Raw genomic sequence first — 6,000 nt, 5'->3', positions numbered from 1 at the left:
TGTTTGTTGCATGAGTGAGGGCAGCTTTATTAGTTACAGTCATGCTAGCTAATATAACCCACACACACTTCTGGGTTGTTACATAATAAAGGTTTATTCCTTGTTCATGTAACAATACAATGCAGGTGTTCCTGATCAGTCACTGGCCTTCCACAAAGTCATTCAGGGACCCAGATACCTTCCATCCTATGGCTCTACCCTCCTATAAGACCTTGGAGTCCTCAGTATTCAGGTGGCAAGTGGGAAGCAGCAGGCAGAGAAGACATCCACACTGCCTAACCTCCGTGAGTCAGAAGTCACAGAGTTCATTGGTAAGAACATGTCATGTAATCATACTGAGGGACTCTGAGAAATGAGAATCTAATTTGTACCAAGAAAAAGAGAAAATAAACTTGGTTGTAGCTAGCCAGTCTCTGAAACAGCAGGCAATAAAAAATTATCTGTGAACCAGATCGAATTGTCTCTTTGCTAATACCAGATTTAGGGAGATGAGAACTCCATACTTTAATGAGTTAAAGAAATAATGTATCAACAACTACAAACCAATATAGGTCCCTAACCTATAATAAAACAAAGTAATAAAGCATGTGATTGCTTCCAAACACATCTGATTTTGCTGTACTCAGTTCTTGCTTTGATAGGCATAAACTTTTTTAATGAGTAAGTGTTAAGATTCAGAAATGGTATATAAGCCAGTCTTTCCAGTCACCAGAAATGTCTTTGTTCACTATCTAGAAATATGAAAACAGGAACCAACAACCTTGATATGGTTTGGCTGTGTCCCCACCCAAATCTCATCTTGAATTGTAGCTCCCGTAATTCCCACATGTCATGGGAGGAACCTGGTGAGAGGTAATTGAATCATAGGGGAGGGCCTTTCCCAGGCTGTTCTCATGATAGTGAATAAGTCTCATGAGATCTGACGGTTTTGTAAAGGGGAGTTCCCCCGCACATGCTCTCTTGCCTGCTGCCATGTATGATGTGCTTTGCTTCTCCTTTGCCTTCTGACATGATTGTGAGGCCTCTCCAGCTATGTGGACTGTGAGTCTATTAAACCTTTTTCCTTTATGAATTACCCAGTCTTGGGTATGTCTTTATTAGCAACGTAAGAACAGACTAATACAACCCTATTTCCACGCTGCCAACCTCCTGGGTGGATGGGCTGCTGAGTTAATGGTAATTTTTATTCCTCCTCATTATTGAAAGCTATCTGCAGCCATGCAAGCATGGCTCCAATTCCTTCAGAAAGCACCCATAGATATAGACAATGGGTAGATATCTAGGGAGAAGAAAAGTAAACTGCCCCAAAATTGAAAAATGCAAACAAATGTTACTGTTACCTGAACAGTTGGGTTTTGAATTGTATCCATCTTTTTAAGCATTTCTGTTATTCACAGCCTCTAGAGTTGTGGCTCTCTGCTGGTTTGATAAAACAGTCACCCTTGAAAGTGAATCCAGAGATGAAGCTTGTTGGAAACTCTCCAAGAATAACAAGCAAGCAGTCAGTGACAAGTGAGATTTAGTTAGCAGGAATTCTATGTGTGGTGTCCAAATCTGATAACTAGAATGTCTGTAAAAAGAACTTTATTTGTGGAGTTCAATCCCTTCAGCCTCCACATTTTCCAGTTCAAAGGTGTAATAGAAACAGATATATGGGGGAGAAAAACACAGGTAAAGTGAAAATATGTCAATTTTTGAAAAGTCAAATTCTCTCCAACACATATATTTAGTAATTAAACACATTCAAACAATACTGGTTTCTCATTGTGAAAGTGGAGCTGGTTAACAATTTTGTGACATAGTTGTTAGGGCATAACCAGGACACAGTTTTATCAGGATTCACTGAATTTAGGCCAGATGACAGGACACTGAAAAATGGAGATAAATGTCTTCAGTAATTATACTTCTCTGTTCTATCTTATTCAGTTACTTTTACTTTGTTACCATACAGAATTTTAGATCTTAAAATACATACTTTTACTGCTTTAGATTTCATTATAAAACTTACTTTAAGTTCGGTTAATAAAGTTGAATTTTATTACATTAGTTATCAATTTTTAAAAATCAATAAGATAAAATGAAATTAAACAAAGAAACAAACAACAAAATGTAGTTTTCATGCCAGCATATACTTTTGGTTACATAGTAAGATACAGAAAAAAATTAAACCATGAGTAGCATTTATGCATTTATAATGCTACCTAAACAAGAAAATCATTCCAACACTCCTGATAATGAATTTACTCTATTGCCTGTAATTCTGCTTTCAAAATTATCATTGTCTACCATCTTTCTGTCAGTGACTCATTTTTATTCACTCATTCCAGATCATTAATAATAATGATGATGCTTAAAGGGCAACAGATTATTTGTAAAGCAGAATTTTATTCTAAAATCTTTTATGATTTTCTAGTAAAATCTTAAGCTTCTGAGAACACATACTTGTTGCAAAATATTTTTCAAACAATTTAAAACTTTTAAGCATTAACATTTAAGTAAAATTTACTTAATTTTTGTTGACAATAGAGTTATTCTACAGAGTATAGATATAACCAGGACTTTGTGGCAAAGGAGTTTTCTAAACTCTGAACTTGTTTAGCACAAATGAACACTTTCCATTAATGTTTCTAATGCCACATCAAATTAGAGTGAAAAGTTGTGGTTTTTTTTTTAAACTACATAGTTTGGTTCATACCTTAGAAACCTCCATTCTGCATTTGAACAGCCCTTTTTGTTGGGGACAGGCCCAAGGGGATTAATCCTTGTCCTGCTGTCACAGCTTAATTAGACATCCAAAATCACTCCTTTCTGTTTCATCTTTCTTAAGTTCCTATCTGCTACTAATAATGTACTTACTCAGAAAAAAAAAAAAAAAAAAAATCAAAGCCAACATGTCATTCTCAAATCATTCTCTCTCCCCCGCTCAAATTTCTCTCTCCCTTAATGGACTTACCATTCAACCAATCTCCCAAACGAAATCATGAAGCCGTTCTTTCCTTCCTCATGTCACTACCCCAGATCCCATCAGTCATCAAGTTCTGCCCAGAATCCTTCCTCAGTAGTCCTCAAGGCTTGTGCTTCCTATTCTTTGTCCACACCGTCTGAACGACCGCAGCAGGCAGCACAGTACATACGCGGGAGGTTGCATGAAGTTTGGGAACAAACCAATGGTTAGAATCCCTGCTTTGCCTCTTCTGTGTGTGTATGTGACCTTGGATGTGTTACTTACCTTCCATGTTTCAGCATTTGCAAAAAAGGAAAGAAAAAAAGGTAATACCTACCTTAATTTGTAAAAATCAACTTCCTACAAAGCGCCCCAGAACAGAAGCTAACATAGAGGAGGTCTTCGTTAAACGTCTTTTTCTTTCCTCAATCTTTTCCCACCCCGTGTATCTTGTACATTCTATAAACATTGTACCCCAAAATAATAACTGTAATCAGGTCACTCATCTGCTTAAGATACTCGTTGCCCCTGTTCCCGCTGATAAAAATCTCAACATGGGATAGAAGATCTTTCACAATCTGCTCCAAGTCATCTTTCCTGCTTCAACTTAGAGCAGAAAATTAGGAGCTCCTATGTCACTCTACTCATCTCTTCCTTTCCAGCACCCCAACACATGGCTGAACTCATGGCAGATCCTAGTTAAAAGTTTGACGGATGGACACATGCATGCATGGAGAGATGGATGAATACATGAACACATGAATGAATAAATTTATCAGAAGACAAGACTTACATACTTCCCTTATATTATGGAACATTTACTAGATCTGAATTTGAAAGCTATAGAAGCTTATCATTCACTTCCAGGCTTCATTCCTGTCTCCCAAATTTTCTGCCTTATACTGAGAGAAAAGTTTTCCTGCTATAAGCAGAGTATGTGATTTGGCCCAGAATATAGATGAAACTGTGCTAGGATGAGATGCTTCTTAATAGAATTCTACAAACATATATTGAGCAGCTGTCAAAGGGTAAGCATGCTCTGATCAGTCTGAGACCCCTTAAAGAATGCACATCATATGGGAGAAGAGAGGTTAAAGAGTTAGCTGGTAAAGCGGGCTGCGGTGTCATAGTTGTCAAGATGGTCATGGTGGAGTTTAGTAAAGGCTTGACACAGGAAGAGGAGCCTCAGGTGAGTCTTGAAAATTTAGTATGAGTTTAAGCAGGTCATTGAAACTAGGGTGGGGCAGAGAAGAGGGACTTTCCATGTGGAAGAAAAAGTATGTCAAAGACATAGAAACAAGAGAGAACAGGCACAATGGGTTCATTATGGCTCTAGTTTGGAAAGTGTTTTGTTGAGATACTTATTTAAATATACTTCCTCAAAATTAAAATACAAATTACGAAGTTGGACAATTTGTTGACACAAAAATGAAAAAAAGGATAGCAGAAAGCAAGAAATTCCCCCAGATAAGCCCATTCATTTTCCCTACCCCCACCCCATAGTCTGTAGCCTTTAAATACACTCTACATGCTGATGACTCCTAAATTTATCTCTGGCACTGATTTTTCTCCCAAGCTCCAACTTGCCTGTTAGACACCTCATGCTTAGTTTTTCTTGTAAAGTGAAGTCTTAAGCCTCATTGCCCCAAATCTGTAATTCCCAACAGGATAAATATTATCTCAATCCACCCAGTTGCTTGTGCCAGAAACATGAGTTATCCTGTTTTCCTTTCCTTGCCTCCATTTCCAGTTGATTAATAAGCCCCGTTATTTCCATTATCTTACGTCAGTTCTCCATTATCTACCACTGGTTCACTACAATGGCGTAAACAATGTTTTCTCATCTGCTATAATCCCCTCCAACTCATTCTCCACCATGCAACCAGAATGCTCTCAAAATAGTGTTTTTGTAGCTGTGGCTTATGGATCACCAAGGTGCTTGGTTGAAAAATAAGAAAATGCACCTATCTATTTCTCAACTCAGACAACTGACACAGAATCTGTAGGATTTCTTCAGAGTTCAGGGGTCTGCACTTTAATGAGCCCTACCTCTACCCCTTTTTGCTGTTAAAATTGAAGCGTCCCCAATATGTAAGGCAGAGAGATCTAGAGGTTAGGAGTGGATGTCTTGAGCCAGAGCTTCTGTGAATTCTAACTGTGTGTCTTTGGGCAAGTAACTTAACTTTTGGTGCTTTCGTCTCTTTACTGGGAAAATCAGGATGATAGTGGACTAGCTCTTGGGTTGTTGGGAGGTTCAAATGAGTTAAAACATAAGTGGTAGATTTTATTGTTTCTTGCCAATATTTCTGGTTCTCTTCTGTCTCCTAGCACATGGGAAGGCCGTACTTCTCCGCCCCATTGAATGTGGTCATGTGATTAACTTAGGCCAAAGATCCATGAGTGAAAATAATGTGTGTCACTTCTGAAGGAAGCGTGGGGCAACGAGTCTCCATGCTCTCTCTCCTCTTGCCTTGGAGATGACTGGAGTGCATGTTAACATAGAAGTGTCCGAGGCAGAAGCAGTGTGGAACACTGAGCCCACATGTGGCAGACAGCTGCCCTGCTCTCTTGTGTGAGCAAGAAGGAAGTGTGTATTGTGCTAAGCTCCTGAGATGTTAGGGATTATTACCACTGTATAGCCTAGCCCAACCTAACTGATACAACTTTAAAGCTCCTGGAATAGGCTTGGCCGATAGTAACTGCACAGTGACAACTTCAGAACATAAACACAGCAGTGTGATTCCATGAAACAGCAATTTTCCCTTTACTGACTTAAAATAGACACTTGATTGTGTCATTCCTCTGTTTGCAACTCCTCAGTTGCTTCTAATGAAATTTATTAATAAAATAAAATGCACATCACTAACTTCACACATACAGTCCCCCTTGCTTTGCTCTTCAGCCTTATTTTGTTCACTCTTCCACTCACTCTCCTGCCAACCGGCCTGCTTATAATTCCCTGAACATGGCACCTACCTTGCTGACAAAGGGCCTCTGTACTTGACAAACCCTGGGCTTGAATTCATCTCCCACACCTTTTCTTATCTTCATGTCTC

The sequence above is a fragment of the Piliocolobus tephrosceles genome, chromosome 7 (genome assembly GCF_002776525.5).
Source record: "Piliocolobus tephrosceles isolate RC106 chromosome 7, ASM277652v3, whole genome shotgun sequence".
In the NCBI taxonomy this organism is placed as follows: Eukaryota; Metazoa; Chordata; class Mammalia; order Primates; family Cercopithecidae; genus Piliocolobus; species Piliocolobus tephrosceles.
The sequence above is the reverse complement of the archived record's forward strand: the minus strand, read 5'-3'. Positions refer to the sequence as shown.